Raw genomic sequence first — 21,829 nt, 5'->3', positions numbered from 1 at the left:
ATACACCTCAGCCAAATACATTTAAACTCAGTTTTTCACAATTCCTGACATTTAATCCAAGTAAAAATTCCCTGTGAGGTTAGTTAGGATCACCACTTTATTTTAAGAATGTGAAATGTCAGAATAATAGTAGAGAGAATGATTTATTTCAGCTTTTATTTCTTTCATCACATTCCCAGTGGGTCAGAAGTTTACAAACACTCAATTAGTATTTGGTAGTATTGCCTTTAAATTGTTTACCTTGGGTCAAACGTTTCGGGTAGTCTTCCACAAGCTTCCCACAATAAGTTGGGTGAATTTTGGCCAATTCCTCCAGACAGAGATGGTGTAAGTGAGTCAGGTTTGTAGGCCTCCTTGCTCTCACACATTTTTCAGTTCTGCCCACAAATTTTCTATAGGATTGAGGTCAGGGCTTTGTGATGGCTACTCCAATACCTTGACTTTGTTGTCCTTAAGCCATTTTGCCACAACTTTGAAAGTATGCTTGGGGTCATTGTTCATTTGGAAGACCCATTTGCGACCAAGCTTTTTTCTGACTGATGTCTTGAGATGTTGCTTCAATATATCCCCATAATCTTCCTGGCTCATGATGCCATCTATTTTGTGAAGTGCACCAGTCCCTCCTGCAGAAAGCACCCCCACAACATGATGCTGCCACCCCCGTGCTTCATGGTTGGGATGGTGTTTTTCAGTTTGCAAGCTTCCCCCTTTTCCCTCCAAACATAATGATGGTCATTATGGCCAAACAGGCCATAATGGCTGTTAACTAACCTCGTCTGGAGGCCATTTGGGTTGCGCGTTATGATGAGAAAACTACAGCCTCGTTCCGGTCCTGAAAGGAAGATGAAAATTTCCAAACATATCAGATGAAAAAATATTACTAAAAATATTTATAATCATGCAATCACAAGTGAAATATACCAAAACACAGCTTAGCTTGTTGTCAATCCACCTATCGTGTCAGATTTTGAAAATATATTTTACAGCGAAAGAAATCCAAGCTTTTGTGAGTATAGCTTTCAATGCTACAATAGCTTAGCCTTATATTAGCTTGGTTAGCTTGGTCACGAAAGTAAGAAAAGCAATAAAATGAATCGCTTACCTTTGATTATCTTCGAATGTTTCCACTCACGAGACTCCCAGTTACACAACAAATCTTTTTGTTTGATAAATATTACTTTTCTCACAAAAAAACACCATTTGGGTTGCGCATTATGTTGAGAAAACAAAAGCCGTGTTCCGTTCGACAAATTCCAAAAAGTATCCGAACTGGTCGTAGAAACATTTCAAATGTTTATAATCAATCATCAGGTTGTCTTTAACAAACATAATCGCTAATATTTCAACCGGAGCATAACCTATTCAATAAGAGACAAACGGAAAATGGTGAGCTCCTCCCACGCGTGCAGGAAATATTCGGAGGACACTTGACTAGTTTTGAAAAAACGTGTTCATTTTTCAAAATAAAAGCCTGAAACTATGTCTAAAGCCTGGTCACAGCCTGAGGAAGCCATTGGAAAAGGAATCTGGTTGATACCCCTTTAAATGGAGGTTAGACGGGCCAGGGAACACAGATTTGTAAAAAATACATATCACTTCCGGGTTACATTCTCAGGTTTTTGCTTGCAGAATAAGTATTCTTATTGTCAGACAATATTTTGACAGTTTTGGAAACTTTGGAGTGTTTTCTATCCTAATCTGTAAATTATATGCATATTCTACGATCAGGGGCCAGAGAAAATGTCTGTTTACGTTGAGGCACGTTATTTTAAAAAATATATATAATCTGACTTAACACTGTGTCTAAAGGGCCAGAAGTATACAGATGGTGTCGTCTGCGTAGAGGTGGATCTGAGAATCACTAGCAGCAAGAGCGACATTGATGTATACAGAGAAGAGAGTCGGCCCGGGAATTGAACCCTGTGGCACCCCCATAGAGACTGCCAGAGGTCCGGAAAACAGGCCCTCAGAGTTTGTGTGTGTCAAATCGATCAGAGAAGCAGTTGGTGAACCAGGCGAGGCAATCATTTTGAGAAACCAAGGCTGTTGAGTCTGCCAATAAGAATGTGGTGATTGACAGAGTCAAAAGCCTTGGCCAGGTTGATGAATACAGCTGCACAGTAATGTCTCTTATCGATGGCGGTTATATCGTTTAGGACCTTGAGCGTTGCAGAGGTGCACCCATGACCAGCTCTGAAACAAATAGCAATACTTTTTAAAAGTCTGAGATAAGTTTGAGGTGGGGGTTTAAGTGTTTTTCCCTAATTTATGGTTTGGCCACAAATACAAGTATAGGACAAGTGAAAAACATTATCTGCATATGAGTTAAGAGAATATGAACTTTAAAAAAAGTGAGAATTTCACTGGACAGTTACTTTAAGCTACATGAAACCTACCCCTAAGAAAAATAATGTTTACTTAACTGAAGTACTGTTACTTTGAAAAAGTAGTTTACTACATCCAAACTACTTATTGATAAATCATATTCAAATATGAAATGTCATTGACTATAAATCTCAGATAACATCTGAATTCAGAGTTAACAGAATGACTATTAAAAATTAGGCAGGTCTGATGCCCAAAAGGAAATGATTGCCTACTTCACCCATATGCAATTTTATTCTTGCCCCCCAAAAAAATGTGTGTAGTTCCAGTAGCTAGCTACACCACTACATACAACAAAGTAATGAACTACTGAAAACTCTACCAAGATTTGAATTTAGTTCAATTACCTCCAAGCTACTGCAAAATGGAGTTAAATTACTGGTTGAAATCTGGTGGTGTCCTTGAGCAAAGCACTTTATCCCTAATTTGCTCCTGGGGCACCTTACTACTATAGCTGACCCTGTAAAACAATACATTTCAGTGCACCTATCTGGTATATGTAACACAACTTTTTTTTTTTACTCCACAACTGCTGGATGTAATCAAAAGAAATCTTGCAACACAAAACATGCCTGTCTCAATAGCTGGATGATTTTCCAGCATAATCAATCCTAAATGAGAACAGCCAGAATCATAAAAACAATAAAGCAAATATAATACATTATTTATTTACAACAAATATCAAATCACAAACAGAGTTTATTAGTTGCCCTATAGTGCGTGGATAATGGTGCGACTGGAACAGCTTGTCTTCTGTTCCACCTTAGCTGGGAGCCCTTCCACCAGCTTGACAAAGTAGTGACAGTAAACTTTATCCATGATCGCAAACATTCCTCTGCCATGGAAACGGATACGTTTCAGGTACTTCCCCTTTTTGGAGAATGATTCCACTGAAGAGAGGGAGAAGGGGATAAGTGAGTGAGTGGAATTTCATTCCGGAAATTGCATTTAAATGTCAAACATCAGAAAAGAGATTTCAGTTTCCATTTGTTTATCTATAATAACTTCTGCATTACAATTGCATAAATCACTCAGCCACTGAAGTGAAGAAAAGCATTTTTCAGGTATCTAAAATTACATCCCTATTGGGATTTATCAAGACATTTCCATTGACTTAAATTTTAAACTGTCAGGATGTGATTAAAATGCACGATACACCCTTTGATGATCATCACCATCACTTTTTCCATACCTTCTGCTAAAACAATTTACATTAGAAATTCAATCATGCTATTTAGGGCACACGTGGGCAATTTGTCATACTTTTAGAGATGATTCTAACAAGAGGTTGTGTATGTGTAAGATTTCAAGAAGATGAACAGTTGGCACTTACCAACATATAAATTGGACTTGTATTCCACTTTGATTATGGACTGCCATCTCCTGGTGCAAGATAAAAAATAAAAAAAATCACATGAAAGGAAGACAGTGCTCAAACACTGACTAAGTCATACCAGTGGATGTTGTCAGTATAACTATAGAACTACAGTACATTAGCATATCACAAGCCTAAAGAAAAGTGTATTGTTTTGCAAAAATAGGAAACTAAGTTCATTGGTGTCCACATGACCAACAAACTATCATGGTCCAAACACACCAAGACAGTCGTGAAGAGGGCACGACAAAGCCTATTCCCCCTCAGGAGACTGAATTGATTTGGCATGGGTCCTCAGACCCTCAAAAAGGTTCTACAACTGCACCATCGAGAGCATCCTGAATGGTTGCATCACTGCCTGGTATGGCAACTGCTCGGCCTCTGCCTGCAAGGCAATACAGAGGGTAGTGTGTACTTCTCCTGTGGTTCATTTTCATGCCAGCCAGGTAGGCTATACTCCTGTTGTAAAGATGAGTAATGTGCTTAATATTAGTTGAGAAATAAATAGTAGGTCTAGCCTATTGAAGCTGATGGGCCCTCTTTTTATTAGAGGCCATCATTCTGTTTTCTTGCGCAAATGCATAGCCCATAGAAAGGTTGCACAACATGCTCATGGGCTCTCATTTAGTGTTTGATTAGATTTTTTACTACATTTGCATTGATGTCAGAGTGATTAGAGGGACAATAGAGTGCCGAGTACCAGGCAGTTAGCAAGTTTGGTAGGCTACTAACGACCATCAGTACTAGGAAAATCATAATTACAGTGACTAAATGGTCACATGGAATTTGACAGCCTTCAAGACCGCCGCTGTCACCAAAACACCCCTACTCACAAGCGAGAGAAATATTTTAGACAATGTTAGGAATTTGACTTAAACATCAAATTGTCAGTGGAACCACAGTAAGGATTTCATCAACAAATCAAATGTATTTTGTTATGGGAATTTTATGAATAATAACTAAATGGTGTATGCATTTCATGTAGAATTATAACTAACAGAATATCCTGTCTGATGAAGAATGTTTGTCCATAAGAAAGAGGGACTGTTAGTAGGCAAGGAACTGTGGCAGGCAACTCGTGACCACTGTGAAACTGATAACAGGGATGGAAGTCTCCCCACCCAGGGAGGGGAGAGACCTTGGGCTTGTAGTAGATTGTTTAACAGGTGGCAGACAACGTGTGAGTAGGAGAAGACTTGTGAACTATGTTGCCATTGTATCTGAGAGGGACATTTATGATGAAATGTGAGGTATATAGACCAATGTACAGGAAATGATAGGCAGTGCGTGCTCGTAAATAAATTATCTGACTATTGTAACGGCCTCCGTCTGAATCATTCCAACCAGTTTCTTACAAATACTGGGTTTCAGGCTGAGCAATTGATAATTGGGTTTATGAACACTGAGAACAAAATTCTCGTGACAATTGGTCCTTCGAAGCCGGATCTCAATACCTGCCTCTGTCGTCCCAAGGAACTGCTGAAAACCATGCACGGGCGGATCCAGGATCCATAAGACAAAGACCTGACCTCTTGAGGGTTTATTTCAGGCCAGTGGTGAACTGGTACACGACAGAGGTGGTGACGAGATTCAACCTACATTGCTTTTCCCAGTCTTCAAGACAAGGTCAGTAATCTTTATTCACAAATTTGGGGGAATGATTTAAGATATCACCAAGCGACACTTTGTGTACGTCAATAGTTAACTAATTGTGCAGGTCCGCAATGACCTGAGGTACATGTGCACTACCATGAAACAAAACTCTTAATAGATCTGGCCACCATTGTGACGGCCTGCAAGGTTTGTTAAAGCCGGATTTAAATAGGTGTTGCGAGATAGGACAGGGATTTTTGTACGAATAGGACAACTTAAATGGTTAATTAACATGTAGTATTAGCCATAGATCAAATTCAAAAGACATACCTAAATAAAGTCCTCATGAACTGGTTGATATACAGCGAGGATATAAACTGGGTTTTGCCTTTGTGAAATAGAATTACCGTCTATGTGAACAGGATAACCCAACCAATTCAAAAACCAATACTGAAATAGATTCTAGAAATTGCAGGGAAGCCTAATATAGTGGAGTAAGATACAAGATATTAACTTTAAAAGTCCTTTGACACAACAGAAAAGAGGTTGTTAACTGGGACTTTACGACCCCTGGGAAATAGCTTATAGTTGTACAGGTAAGATTTAATGTCCAATAAATGCACCTCTATAGATAAAGTTTCCAGAAAGAAGAAACACGCAGGTTAGCACATACACATTGAGTGTAAGACTAGATCATAGAAATGCATACACATAGATTGTGAGCATAAAGAAACACACAGATTGTGCAGGACAAAACTATAGCAATTGGATAACGGTAAAAAAGCACACACATAGATCACAAAAGTAGATACATAAGAGATATGGGGATGAGAGAAGAAGGTCAGACGGGTAGTAGGAAAGGATTGGGCGGCTGTAAAAGGAGACGGGACCCCAGGACAGGGGACAGCGGTAGTTTTACAGTGGGCTGTAGATCGAGAGAGAGCGGACAGACAGGAGTCGAATATTTAAATCGCTGCTCTTGGGGAAAGAGCTGGAAAGATTTTAAACAGAAGGGGAAGTAACGGGTTCATATCCCAGCCTATGCACCGATGGACTAAAATTCATTATGATTATAATTCAACTATTTATATGTTTTGCCCGGAAAGATACGGTTGTTAGTGTTTCTTTAAGATATAAACTGAATGTTTTAATAGCTTGTTTGTTAAATTTAAAGACTAAGTCATTCAAAATAATAGCGAGGCGATTTCGATGTAATACGTTATGTTGCCTAAATGATCTGATGGAATAATGTACTGAGACTGGAGTCGTATTTAAATGACTGAATCATAGAAAAGACAGTTACCTAAACCTGATGAATTCTGAATAATAACGATAAAGTTGTGCCCGTCAATGTGTTTTTTCTTATGGATTGACTGACATACGTCATAAATTTAGCAAAGTACATGGTACTTTTACATTTTGGAGTGGAGAAAGATGGATTTTGCTCTTGCGATAGACTTAAAGCGGAGCTCGGTTTAAGTATGGGGTATGTTTTAGCCAGGGGGCAGGAATAGGAGAGTTGGTCTGGCAGTAAAATTTTGATTGATGTTGTAAGTTCTGTTCAAGATCAAACATTCGTGACCAACGATATTCCTTGGGTTTGGCTTGTCGAACCCATACTACTGCTGTTGCAGTCAGCCAACAATAATTAGCAATTCGCTGAAATTGCTGCTGCCTGGGCACAGGCTGAGAGCCTGCTGCTGATGTCACTCAATGCACTTTTGCAGCCAGGCAATGATGTTGTGACAGAAAATTGTTTGTGTCATTGAGGGAAAAATGCGTGCATTATAGCTTTGAGTCACTTTTCAAAAGTTGCTAAAAGTTCCAAATAATTTTTTTTTTTTTTTTTAAGTAGCTGAATTTGTCAGGATAGTCTGAAAAGATGCTAAATCTAGCAACAAAATTGCTAGGTGGGCATCACTGGTTGGTTGTGCGCGCTGGGTTATATTTGGCTGTAAGCGATTTAGGTCTGAATAGTTGAATCGTACAATTTTTGTGATAGTTTCTGGTTATTGATTTTTGGTTTGATTGTTTAGGTAACATTAGTGAATTTGAAGTTAACGTATTCTAAACATTATAATCTGTTTCCATTACGTGGAGCCATGTCCGGTCGGTGAAGGGGATTGCAGGTTAGTTAATTTTAAAAGGGACAGTGCACGTTAATCACAGTTGTGGGTATCTAATGGCAGGATATTCCTATTAAGAATTTTGGGAGACTGTCTGTAAACGGACTGAATGGGTTTCACATATGACCATTGAGGAAATTTAAAACTAATGATTGGAAGAAGTACAATGGAATGATTATTAGGTTTTGTTGAAGTCAACGGTTGGATTTCTGAGTCCGGGTAGTCTGACAAAGTAGTTTTTCTGGGAAAAGGAATGCTTCATTGTTTTTCTTTGGAAATGTTTTCCGGGCTGTTATCTTGAAGGGAGCGAGTAGACAGAGGCATGTTTCTACCAAAATTGCAAAGGCCTGGATATGTTTGTTTTTAGCCTATGAGGAGATTTCCATTTTCCTAGAGACACGATATCTAAAAGGGGTACACACATGTGGAATGAGAAGTTTTATTTGAGTTCATTAAACAGGTGAATTCTTTTGATAAGGGAATGTACTGGGAACCTGGGATACAACATGTAAGAAATTGTTTGATGGTTTTTCTTCAATTTGTCTAATATAGTATGGAAAACAACTGTAAAAGGGTGGTATGACTCTTGACCTCTATCATGGCTTTCCCTTGTGGTCTGATCAACCTCATGGGAGGGCCATTTGGATAATGAATTAGAGGTCATTTGGGATACTGATTTTAAGGTAAATTGAGTAATTGATCATTATGAATGAGTTTATAGTTCTATGACATCTGTGGTGATTCCGAAATATTGAGAACACAAAGATAGGTTGATTAAGGTTATGTAAGGTTATGTAATTACTTGATGGCCACCATACAGGTAATTTTCCAAATCTATGAGTTCAGACAGTAAGACACTTAGTCAAGATTTGGCAACAACCCATATAATTGACACTTATGAGAAAGTGCGACAGACAGGAGAAAGGGCAGAAGGAGGAGCCCTCACCGCACTGCTGAGACCTTGAAGGTTTGGGAGCAGAGAGGAGAAGGTGGGGAAGGGGGGCCAGGAAATCAGCAAGATAGGCGTGACAGACTGGATCACGGTTACTGGGGGGGGTGACAAAAGGGGGAATGAAAACTTAGTTGGTTTCAGGAACTAAGGTGTTAAACATGGAAACATTGCCCAGAAATTATTTGACACAGCAGGTCGAAATAGTAGCATTGACCAGTGCCTGTGAAATAAGAAAGGAGAGAAAGGTTACCGTTTACATAGACAAGCACATATACAGTAGGGCAAAAAAGTATTTAGTCAGCCACCAATTGTGCAAGTTCTCCCACTTAAAAAGATGAGAGAGGCCTGTAATTTTCATCATAGGTACACTTCAACTATGACAGACAAAATTAGATTTTTTTCCCCAGAAAATCACATTGTAGGATTTTTAATGAATTTATTTGCAAATTATGGTGGAAAATAAGTATTTGGTCACCTACAAACAAGCAAGATTTCTGGTTCACAGACCTGTAACTTCTTCTTTAAGAGGCTCCTCTGTCCTCCACTCGTTGCCTGTATTAATGGCACCTGTTTGAACTTGTTATCAGTATAAAAGACACCTGTCCACAACCTCAAACAGTCACACTCCAAACTCCACTATGGCCAAGACCAAAGAGCTGTCAAACGACATCAGAAACAAAATTGTAGACCTGCACCAAGCTGGGAAGACTGAATCTGCAATAGGTAAGCAGCTTGGTTTGAAGAAATCAACTGTGGGAGCAATTATTAGGAAATGGAAGACATACAAGACCACTGATAATCTCCCTCGATCTGGGGCTCCACGCAAGATCTCACCCCGTGGGGTCAAAATGATCACAAGAACGGTGAGCAAAAATCCCAGAACCACACGGGGGGACCTAATGAATGACCTGCAGAGAGCTGGGACCAAAGTAACAAAGCCTACCATCAGTAACGCCTTGGTACATCAGCTAGTATCTCGAGGTGCTGTACAGAAACCCAGCCTAAAACACCAAACAGCAAGCAATGCAGGTGTAGAAGCACGGTGGCTAGGAAAAACTCCCTAGAAAGACCAAAACCTAGGAAGAAACCGAGAGGAACCAGGCTATGAGGGGTGGCCAGTCCTCTTCTGGCTGTGCCGGGTGGAGATAACAGAACATGGCCAAGATGTTCATAAGTGACAAGCATGGTCAAATAATAAATCAGGAATAAATGTCAGTTGGCTTTTCATAGCCGATCATTAAGAGTTGAAAACAGCAGGTCTGGGACAGGTAGGGGTTCCATAACCGCAGGCAGAACAGTTGAAACTGGAATAGCAGCAAGGCCAGGTGGACTGGGGACAGCAAGGAGTCATGCCCGGTAGTCCTGACGTATGGTCCTAGGGCTCAGGTCCTCCGTGAGAGAGAAAGAGAGAATTAGAGAGAGCATACTTAAATTCACACAGGACGCCGGATAAGACAGGAGAAGTACTCCAGATATAACCAACTGACCCTAGCCCCCCGACAAACTACTGCAGCATAAATACTGGAGGCTGAGACAGGAGGGGTCAGGAGACACTGTGGCCCCATCAGATGATACCCCCGGACAGGGCCAAACAGGAAGGATATAAGCCCACCCACTTTGCCAAAGCACAGCCCCCGTACCACTAGAGGGATACCTTCAACCACCAACTTACAATCCTGAGACAAGGCCGAGTATAGCCCACAAAGATCTCCACCACAGCACAAACCAAGGGGGGGGGCGCCAACCCAGACAGGAAGATCACGTCAGTAACTCAACCCACTCAAGTGACGCACCCCTCCTAGGGACAGCATGAGAGAGAACCAGTAAGCCAGTGACTCAGCCCCTGTAATAGGGTTAGAGGCAGAGAATCCCAGTGGAGAGGGAGGAACCGGCCAGGCAGAGACAGCAAGGGCTGTTCATTGCTCCAGAGCCTTTCCATTCACCTTCACACTCCTGGGCCAGACTACACTCAATCATATGACCCACTGAAGAGATGAGTCTTCAGTAAAGACTTAAAGGTTGAGACAGAGTCTGCGTCTCTCACATGGGTAGGCAGACCATTCCATAAAAATGGAGCTCTATAGGAGAAAGCCCTGCCTCCAGCTGTTTGCTTAGAAATTCTAGGGACAATGAGGCCTGCGTCTTGTGACCGTAGTGTACGTGTAGGTATGTACGGCAGGACCAAATCGGAAAGATAGGTAGGAGCAAGCCCATGTAACGCTTTATAGGTTAACAGTAAAACCTTGAAATCAGCCCTTGCCTTAACAGGAAGCCAGTGTAGGTAAGTTAACACTGGAGTAATATGATCAAATTTCTTGGTTCTAGTCAGGATTCTAGCAGCCGTATTTAGCACTAACTGAAGTTTATTTAGTGCTTTATCCGGGTAGCCGGAAAGTAGAGCATTGCAGTAGTCTAACCTAGAAGTAACAAATGCATGGATTAATTTTTCTGCATCATTTTGACAGAAAATTTCAGATTTTCGCAATGTTACGTAGATGGAAAAAAGCTGTCCTTGAAACAGTCTTGATATGTTCGTCAAAAGAGAGATCAGGGTCCAGAGTAACGCCGAGGTCCTTCAGTTTTATTTGAGACGACTTTACAACCATCAAGATTGTCAGATTTAACAGAAGATCTTTGTTTCTTGGGACCTAGAACAAGCATCTGTTTTGTCCGAGTTTAAAAGTAAAAAGTTTGCAGCCATCCACTTCCTTATGTCTGAAACACAGGCTTCTAGCGAGGGCAATTTTGGGGCTTCACCATGTTTCATTGAAATGTACAGCTGTGTCAGCCGCATAGCAGTGAAAGTTAACATTATGTTTTCAAATGACATCCCCAAGAGGTAAAATATATAGTGAAAACAATAGGGGTCCTAAAACGGAACCTTGAGGAACACTGAAATGTACAGTTGGTTTGTCCTCTGACAAACCATTCACAGAGACAAACTGATATCTTTCCGACAGATAAGATCTAAACCAGGCCAGAACTTGTCCGTGTAGGCCAATTTGGGTTTCCAGTCTCTCCAAAAGAATGTGGTGATCGATGGTGTCAAAGGCAGCACTAAGGTCTAGTAGCACGAGGACAGATGCAGAGCCTCGGTCTGACGCCATTAAAAGGTAATTTACCACCTTCAAGTGCAGTCTCAGTGCTATGATGGGGTCTAAAACCAGACTGAAGCATTTCATATACCTTGTTTGTCTTCAGGAAGGCAGTGAGTTGCTGTGCAACAGCTTTTTCAAAAATGTTTGAGAGGAATGGAGGATTCGATATAGGACGATAGTTTATTATATTTTCTTTGTCAAAGTTTGGCCTTTTCAAGAGAGGCTTTTTTACTGCCACTTTTAGTGAGTTTGGTACACATCCGGTGGATAGAGAGCCGTTTATTATGTTCAACATAGGAGGGCCGAGCACATGAAGCAGCTCTTTAAGTAGTTTAGTTGGATTAGGATCCAGTATGCAGCTTGAAGGTTTAGAGGCCATGATTATTTTCATCATTGTGTCAAGAGATATACTACTAAAACACTTAAGTGTCTCTCCCGATCCCAGGCCCTGGCAGAGCTGTGCAGATCCAGGACAGCTAAGCCCTGGAGGAATACGCAGATTTAAAGAGCCCGTAATTTGCTTTCTAATGATCATGATCTTTTCCTCAAAGAAGTTCATGAATTTATTACTGCTGAAGTGAAAGCCATCCTCTCTTGGGGAATGCTGCTATTTAGTTAGCTTTGCAACAGTATCAAAAATAAATTTTGGATTGTTCTTATTTTCCTCAATTAAGTTGGAAAAGTAGGATGATCGAGCAGCAGTGAGGGCTCTTCGATACTGCACGGTACCGTCTTTCCAAGCTAGTCGGAAGACTTCCAGTTTGGTGTGGCGCCATTTAATTTTCTGGAAGCTTGCTTCAGAGCTCGGTTATTTTCTGTATACCAGGGAGCTAGTTTCTTATGACAAATGTTTTTCTTTTTAGGGGTGCAACTGCATCTATGGTATTGCGCAAGGTTAAATTGAGTTCCTCAGTTAGGTGGTTCACCTCTACTTCCTCAGAAACCCGGGTCCGGGAGCACCCCCACCAGTAAAAAAAACCTGACTAGCATAGCGTCACAAGTAAATAGTAGCATCTAAATATGATTAAATCACAAGTCCAAGACACCAGATGAAAGATAATCTAGGTAATCAAGCCATCATTTCTGAATTTTAAAATGTTTTACAGGGAAGACAAAATATGTAAATCTATTAGCTAACCACGTTAGCAAAAGACACCACTTTTTTTACTCCACCATTTTCTTACTGCATCAGTAGCTATCACAAATTCGACCAAATAAAGATATAAATAGCCACTAACCAAGAAACAAATTCATCAGATGACAGTCTGATAACTTATTTATTGTATAGCATATGTTTTGTTAGAAGAATTTGCATATTTTAGGTATAAATCATAGTTTACCATTGCAGCCACCATCACAACATGTATTACATAATTACTCATCATAAAACATTTCTTAAAAATACACAGCGTACAGCAATTGAGAGACACAGATCTTGTGAATCCAGACAATATTTCACATTTTCAAAGTGTTTTACAGCGAAAACACAATATAGCGTTATATTAGCTTAGCACAGTAGCAAACCAAACAGCATTGATTCCAGCCAAACATAGCGATAACGTATTTACCACCAAAATATATTAATTTTCACTAACCTTCTCAGAATTCTTCAGATGACAGTCCTGTAACATCATATTACACAATGCATATAGAGTTTGTTCGAAAATGTGCATATTTAGCGGCACAATTCGTGCTTATACAATGAGAAAAGTTGCCAAGCTGCCCAGAAAATTTCGGGCGCCATCTTGGAGAGTCACCTAGTCTAATCAATAAATAATCATAAACTTGACTAAAAAAAAAAATACAGGGTGGACAGCAATTGAAAGACAAATTAGTTCTTAATGCAATCGCTGAATTACATTTTTAAAATTAACCTTACTGCGCAGTACAGGGTGCAATACAGGCTGTGATAACGCAAGGCTACACGGCAAATAATGGCATCTTATGCATTTTACTTTTTCAACAGAACGAATTATCAGCATAAATAGTACTTACTATTAGCTGAACTCCCATCAGAATCTTGGGAAAGGTGTCCGTTGGCCAAAATAATCGTTGCTGGGTTGGAGAATGTTTCCTTCCACGTTGCAATTAGCAGTACACAATGGCATTCGAGAGAGAGATACCCAACTCAATACAACGTCAGAAAATGAAATGCCCGAAAATCGCAATATACTGACAAACTGATATAAATCGGTTTAAAATAACAAGATTATGATGTCTTTAAAGCCTATATCGAATAAAAACAGAGCCGGATATATCTAGTTTCTAAAACCAGAGCTTCTAAAAAGACATGCCAAGACCCTTTCTGCGTCAGTGCAAAGATCCAAAAGGGTGGACACCTCGATTCCAATCAATTTATCAACTTTGGGACCTATGTAGAAACTCCATTTCAACTCTCCCTATTCGCTAACAACCAGGGGAAGGCGTATGCAGTGCATCTCAACCAATAGAGGACAAGCAAATTAATACACAGGTCTGGGAACAGCCAGCAAAATTCTGCACTCTGACATACACATAGGAAAATTGCTCTAAGTCGAGTTCTGTTTCACCAACAGATATAATTCAAACGGTTTTAGAAACAAGTGTTTTCTATCCAATAGTAATAATAATATGCATATTGTACGAGCAAGAATTGAGTACGAGGCAGGTTAATTTGGATACCAATGTGCTATGTCGAAATGGCACCCCCCTAGTGGAAAGAAGTTAACTGATTTTTGTCCTTGGGTAGGCAGAAGGAGTCTGGAAGGGCATCAAGGAATTTTTGTGTTGTCTGAGAATTTATAGCACTACTTTTGATACTCCTTGGTTGGGGTCTGAGCAGATTATTTGTTGCGATTGCAAACATAATAAAATGGTGGTCCGATAGTCCAGGATTATGAGGAAAAACATTAAGATCTACAACATTTATTCCATGGGACAAAACTAGGTCCAGAGTATGACTGCAGTGAGTGGGTCCAGAGACATGTTGGACAAAACCCACTGGGTCGATGATGGCTCCGAAAGCCTTTTGGAGTGGGTCTGTGGACTTCTCCATTTGAATATTAAAATCACCAAAAATTAGAATATGATCTGCTATGACTACAAGGTCCGATAGGAATTCAGGTTACTCAGTGAGGAACGCTGTATATGGCCCAGGAGGCCTGTAAACAGTAGCTATAAAATGATTGAGTAGGCTGCATAGATTTCATGACTAGAAGCTCAAAACACGAAAGTCATTTTTTTTTGTAGATTGAAATTTGCTATCGTAAATGTTAGCAACACCTCCGCCTTTGCGGGATGCACGGGGGATATGGTCACTAGTGTAACCAGGAGGAGAGGCCTCATTTAACACAGTAAATTCATCAGGCTTAAGCCATGTTTCAGTCTGGCCAATCACATCAAGATTATGATCAGTGATTAGTTCATTGACAATAACTGAAGTGAGGGATCTAACATTAAGTAGCCCCATTTTGAGATGTGAGATGTCACAATATCTTTCAATAATGGCAGGAATGGAGGAGGTCTTTATCCTAGTGAGATTGATAAGGCGAACACCGCCATGTTTAGTTTTGCCCAACCTAGGTCGAGGCACAGACAGTCAATGGGGATGGCTGAGCTGACTACACTGACTATGCTAGTGGCAGACTCCACTAAGCTGGCAGGTTGGCTAACAGCCTGTTGCCTGGCCTGCACCCTATTTCATTGTGGAGCTAGAGGAGTTAGAGCCCTGTCTATGTTGGTAGATAAGATGAGAGCACCCCTCCAGCTAGGATGGAGTCCGTCACTCCTCAGCAGGTCAGGCTTGGTCCTGTTTGTGGGTGAGTCCCAGAAAGAGGGCCAATTATCTACAAATTCTATCTTTTGGGAGGGGCAGAAAACAGTTTAACCAGCGATTGAGTTGTGAGACTCTGCTGTAGAGCTCATCAATCCCCCTAACTGGGAGGGGGCCAGAGAATTACTCGATGCCGACATCTTTCTAGCTGATTTACACGCTGAAGCTATGTTGCGCTTGGTGACCTCTGACTGTTTCATCCTAACATTGTCGGTGCCGACGTGGATAACAATATCTCCATACTCGCCAGTTTTAGCTTTAGCCAGCACCATCTTCATATTAGCCTTAACGTCGGTAGCCCTGCCCCCTGGTAAACAGTGTATGATTGCTGGGTGACTCGTTTTAAGTCTAATACTGCGGGTAATGGAGTCGCCAATGACTAGGGTTTTCAATTTGTCAGAGCTAATGGTGGGAGCCTTCGGCGTCTCAGACCCCGTAACGGGAGGAGTAGAGACAAGAGAAGACTCGGCCTCAGACTCGCTACTTAATGGGGAAAACCGGTTGAAAGTTTGTCGGCTGAATGAGCGACACCAGTTGAGCATTCCTACAGCATTTCCCTCCAGAAGCCATGAGAAAGTTGTCCGGCTGCGGGGACTGTGCGGGGGGATTTATACTAACGTTACTATCTGTACTTACTGGTGGCACAGACGCTGTTTCATCCTTTCCTACACTGAAATTACCCTTGCCTAACGATTGCGTCTGAAGCTGGGCTTGCAGCACAGCTATCCTCGCCGTAAGGCGATCGTTCTCCTGTATATTATGAGTACAGCGACTGCAATTAGAAGACATCATGTTAATGTTACTACTTAACGTCGGCTGTTGAAAGTGCTGACGAACCATGTCCAGATAAAGCGTCCGGAGTGAAAAAGTTGAATGAGGGAAAAAAGTTTATGGAAAAACGAAAAATAAACGGTAATTAAAAAGAAAAAAAAAAACGTAAAGTTGTCAGCTAGTAAAGTAAGGTTGGCAACAAAACGCACAGCAACATGTCTGCAAATTCAAGAGTAAGTGACGACACCACTACCACAGTATTCTGAATAAGTACATGTCCAGGCCAATTACAGGCCTCTCTTAAGCCAGTACATGTCCAGGCCCATCTGAAGTTTGCTAGAGAGCATTTGGATGATCCAGAAGAAGATTGGGAGAATGTCATATGGTCAGATGAAACCAAAATATTGGTAAAAACTCAACTCGTCGTGTTTGGAGGACAAAGAATGCTGAGTTGCATCCAAAGAACACCATACCTACTGTGAAGCATGGGGGTGGAAACATCATGCTTTGGGGCTTTTTTTCTGCAAAGGGACCAGGAAGACTGATCCGTGTAAAGGAAAGAATGAATGGGGCCATGTATCGTGAGATTGAGTGAAAACCTCCTTCCATCAGCAAGGGCATTGAAGATTAAACGTGGCTGGGTCTTTTAGCATGACACTGATCCCAAACACACCGCCCGGGCAACGAAGGAGTGGCTTCGTAAGAAGCATTTCAAGGTCCTGGAGTGGCCTAGCCAGTCTCCAGATCTCAACCCCATAGAAAATCTTTGGAGGGAGTTGAAAGACCATGTTGCCCAGCAACAGCCCCAAAACATCACTGCTCTAGAGGAGATCTGCATGGAGGAATGGGCCAAAATACCAGCAACAGTGTGTGAAAACCTTGTGAAGACTTACAGAAAACGTTTGACCTCTGTCATTGCCAACAAAGGGTATATAACAAAGTATTGAGATAATCTTTTGTTGTTGACCAAATACTTATTTTCCACCATAATTTACAAATAAATTCATTAAAAATCCTACGTGATTTTCTGGATTTTTTTTTCTCATTTTGTCTGTCATAGTTGAAGTGTACCTATGATGAAAATTACAGGCATCATCTTTAAGTGGGAGAACTTGCACAATTGGTGGCTGACTAAATACTTTTGCCCCACTGTATATCTAAGACCATACAAAGCAGCACAAATAACTCTTAAAGTAGACAAGGCACTTGACAGAGAATTGATACAGGATAGACATGAACGAACGCCCCAGGGAGAAGAGGAGAATGAAAGGGGCGCTCATACATGATAAGGTCAGACATAAGGATAATTTACTAATATTACCTAAGTCATTGTTTAGATAATGCAACATATATCAAATTATTGATGAGACTGATTTAAGATTAGTCCATGTTATTGTTAGATAAAATACAGTGGACTCCCGAAGGAGAGATTTCAATAGTACAGAAAACATATGCTATGTTTAGCATTCGTTTTGGCTTTATTTAATTATTAGATTATTTAAATAAGTAGAAAGTTGACAGGGATATGGCATCTGTGGTGATCCAGAATCATTGAGTTTTCTGGGAATGATAAACTATTGTAGGGCATGGGTCCCACACTTTGCAGGGATACTTAGTGATTTGATCTATGGCAGCAAAAGACAAAATTATATGGACAAGGGAGGCAGAGAATCAGTTTATGACTATGTAGCAGAGACGGAGAAAGTAGTTCTCCCCAGACCAGATCTAACTGATTTGCCTTTGCCAGATGCTGAAATTACTATGTTTGTTGATGGGTCTTCTAGAAAGAACCCAGATGGCTCAAATGCCACTGGTTATGCAATAGTGACTCTTACTGAGGTGTTGGAAGCTGGAGCATTACCAAAAAATTACTCTGCTCAACAAGCTGAAATTGTTGCCCTTACCAGGGCTTGGGAATTGGGGAAGGGTAAATGCATTACGATACATACTGATAGTGCTTATGCTTTTAACAGCGTCCATATATTTGCAGCTCAGTGGAGAAACAGGGGTATGATCACTACGGCAGGTAAACCCATTACACATGCGCAGCTAATTTTGAATTTGCTAGAAGCAGTCTTATTACCAGAGAAGGTAGCGATTTGTAAATGCGAAGCACATACGAAAGGCACTGACTACGTCAGCATTGGGAACAGAAAGGCAGAAGAGGAAGCAAAAAGGGCTGGCGGAAAGCCACACAGTCTCACTTGAAGGAGGAAGTTAGCATAGACACAGAATTACTGAGGGAGTCAGCTTCGAGCCCCAGTTAAGGAAGTTAGATGGGGGCTGTTGACAAGAGAAATTTGGCAAAGGGAACCTCTCTATTTTACCTAAGTCATTGTTTAGATGCAAGATTGATACATGGGCGGAGCCAGGTATCAACCGGAGGGATGAGGGCCTAGTGCCATTTTTTTTTTTTTTATAAATAAGCTAAAATATTAGCTCAAGATATTATCCCTAGAGTTGGTTTACTAGGATATATGTCTTTAAATAATGGATGACATTTTAGCTAATCAGGTAGAACAAATAAAATGCCAGAGTTAGGGACCAGAACATGTAGACAGAAGTTGAAGATATACTAGCAGAACCCATGAGAAGACTTTCTGGTAACCAAACCCGTATGTCCAAGATTGTGTTCAATGGGTGAATGACAGAAGGTGATTCACTCAATCCAACCAGGAGACTGGGGGTGGATCCAGTCCCTGAGGAGAATAGACGGGAAGCAGCCCCGTTGGGAAGGCCCATACCAGATTCTGTTAAACCACCGCCTTTGCCATTAGAATAGCTGAGAGAGTCACTTGGGTCCACATTACCCACTGCAAGAAGGTATGTACCCATATAAGCACTACTGATCACACAGTTTGGAGAAGAACCGAGAACCAACAGGGTCCGGGGGTTACCTCCTTAAACGAAGATTTCCTATCCCGACCGTTCATCACTGTGTGTGCTCCTAGAAGTGTGAGTATGGGGTGGTACCTAGCAGACCGACTAAGGGCAGGAGAGGGTTGGCTGTTTTTGGGAAGAGTAGGGGCTCTGAGCTGCATCCTAGTCTTTGAAACCTTTCTGATACATCCAAATCCACCACCTGTCAGGACTAATTATATGACGCCATTGTCATTAATAAGAAGTAAAAGATAAACTATATAATTCACTGATGATTGACTAACAAAATAAGGAGTCAAAGAAGATCAAGATGTAGGATTTAAGGTAAACATTAAACAATTCCCTAGGAAAGCAAATAACTGTACAGGGATTGGGATGGCCAGATTGAAGTACTCGGCCAACCCACCTCGGTTCACTTTAACTTCTGATGAGTGCCAGTGTTAAAGATACAAGAATGGCACCGAGAAGGTAGATGATTTGAATGGCTGAAAGGTAATCGTTAATGTGACCGACTTAGGTTTGGAAGGACAGGAGACAATTCTTAACCTCACAGCACCTATAACTGATGTAGGGTGGGCTTGTACTAGCCCCCACAACGTCCTTTGCTGGTACCTTTCCTTTCACCCATGGGCCAGACTCAATCATAGGACTGACAGAAGATTGAAGTCTTCAGTCTATACTTGAAGGTTGAGACAGTCTGATTCTATCACATTGGCAAACCATTTCATAAAGAGGAGCTCTGTAGAAGAAAGACTTGCCTCCAGCTACTGAAGCCATGCTTCCAATTCATCTGACCGAATGGGCAGAAAAGGATCCTTACACAAACAAATTATGCGCAAAACACATGGAATCTAACCTGGAATGCTGTCTAGCCACACCAACTTCTCCTGGTTTTCTCCTTCATGGCCTTCTGCTGACAGAGGTGTATTGCCAGTGCTATAACACATGAAGTTGAACAGATTGTTTAAAATACATCCGCGTTTATTTTTGCAAAATGATATTAACACAATCCTGTGTCATCTCAATACCTAACTGATTTCCTGTTAACGTTTATATCTTGTTTCTCTCTGACCTTGGCAGCATTTTAGAAGGCATCGGTGAGGGCATCAATGCGATGAGATGGTATCTCTTTTGTGCTCTTCCCAAATGTTCTAAGGTTGGACCACAACCGCTCCATCTGTTATCCGTTAGTAAGCCCACTACCAGTCAAATACTTGGTATCATCAGTGACCTGAAACTTAATGTACAATCAGAAACCAATGAGCATTAGAATGGGTGATGATTAATTAAGGGACTAAGACAAATTACAACTGTTTCTTAACACTTAGCGTAATTTTCTGCAACTAAAGTGGTGTTTAACAGAATAAATGATAAATAAAAGGTTTAATTACCTGACAGTCAGCATTATGAGCATGGCATGAAAGTCCTGGACTGAAAATGTGGTGTCCAACCTTCAGATCGGGACTGTTTATCTAAATGTGAAAATAATTTAGTGTAACAGTTCTTTTTAGTTCTTTTGTGTAAAACATTACTCATGATTACAAAGCAGGTATGGCGGAAGCCGATTCAAGCTATTCATAAAACCGTATCAAGCAATTCATGAAACTTACATTGTGGTGGTTAAAATTTCAATACATTATCTAATGTATTATTATAGCTAACCTAGATTAACCTAGCAATTTAACCTGTAAATGAGGCTTCAGCTAGCAAGCAATGTCATAGTGAAGAAATGTGATGTTCAGTCCCTACATTCCTCGCAGGCCCCCCAGCAGGAACAGCATTTGCGAGTCGGAAAAGTCAGTTCAACATCAGTCATTGAAGACAATGTCATATATAACTAAAATACATCAGCTATAAATCTGAAGCATCCATCCACATACTTCTCTCCTCAGGTTCAGGAACTTCAGTGGATGCACGTGCCTGCACGCCAGCCAAAACACACCAGTTATATCCAGTTTCTGGGTTTTGGATCGCAGCGCATCCCCGGCTTGAAATTCTGGGTACCCCTGTAAAATAAAGTGTATAAGCATGAGTGAAAAAACGTCACACAAGTCACAGAAGAGGGCTAGTGAAACTAACCGATTGAGAGACACAGCCCCTTCTTCAAAATGTCTGATGCTCCTCCTACAAAGCAGTCAATTCCGGTAGCCGACAATATTTTCATGGGGAACCTAAATAGTGCATCAGCTGCAATAATTTGATGACGTTTTTTCTAAAGCAATGAGGCAAATTAATTCTACAAAATTAGGGATGACCCATTTGTGAGCTTCTGGGAGAGCTCAACTGTGGAGATTAACTACTCCTCATAGTAAAAAACACTTGCATGTATGGTTTGATTTCCAACTTAAAATACAATAACTTCCAGCATGTATTAGATTTTTCGGAAAGCCAAGGTAATCACTCTCAAAGACACACCAGACTCCAGCTGCAGGGCTGCAAACTGGCGCAGGATGTCCACTGAAACTGTTTGCGGCAGACCAGGGTGACAGGTTCCAGCTCACAGCTGCACCCAGACATCATGAGCTCTTCCTGAAATGAGGACATTCAATTTCTTAGATTGCATTGCTAAACATCACATCCGATGCATGTCTTATGAACTTTCAAAATGACTCCATATTTTCATCATAATGTTAGCAGTTGATGTTATTCTTCAATAACAGACCCCAAAGCAAATCAGAAGGAGAAACTATATTTATTAATTTGTTACGTACGCCTCTTGGAGGGGGGAACGCAACACCCTGCTACACTCAACTCCCCGTGGAGTGAAAGAGGTATGTGATTATAGGTGCGGGGTAAGGATGCCAGAGGCAGAGAATATTACCGTTTACAGGGAATTTT

At 40.9% G+C, this 21,829-nt stretch overlaps 1 long non-coding RNA gene across 1 annotated transcript; it reads right to left on the bottom strand.

Moving 5' to 3' along the window:
- Positions 1-2,992: 2,992 nt before the first annotated feature.
- Positions 2,993-21,095, bottom strand: LOC129868334 (uncharacterized). The gene is made up of 6 exons (XR_008761749.1): positions 20,872-21,095; positions 20,383-20,463; positions 20,064-20,228; positions 19,848-19,927; positions 3,719-3,768; positions 2,993-3,275 (listed from the first exon to the last, which is right to left on the bottom strand). It is a non-coding gene; the product is annotated as an uncharacterized LOC129868334 (long non-coding RNA).
- Positions 21,096-21,829: the final 734 nt, after the last annotated feature.

The sequence above is a fragment of the Salvelinus fontinalis genome, chromosome 13 (assembly GCF_029448725.1).
Source record: "Salvelinus fontinalis isolate EN_2023a chromosome 13, ASM2944872v1, whole genome shotgun sequence".
Lineage (NCBI taxonomy): Eukaryota > Metazoa > Chordata > Actinopteri > Salmoniformes > Salmonidae > Salvelinus > Salvelinus fontinalis.
Note: the sequence above shows the minus strand (reverse complement) of the source record. Positions and strands in the feature narration are given on the sequence as shown.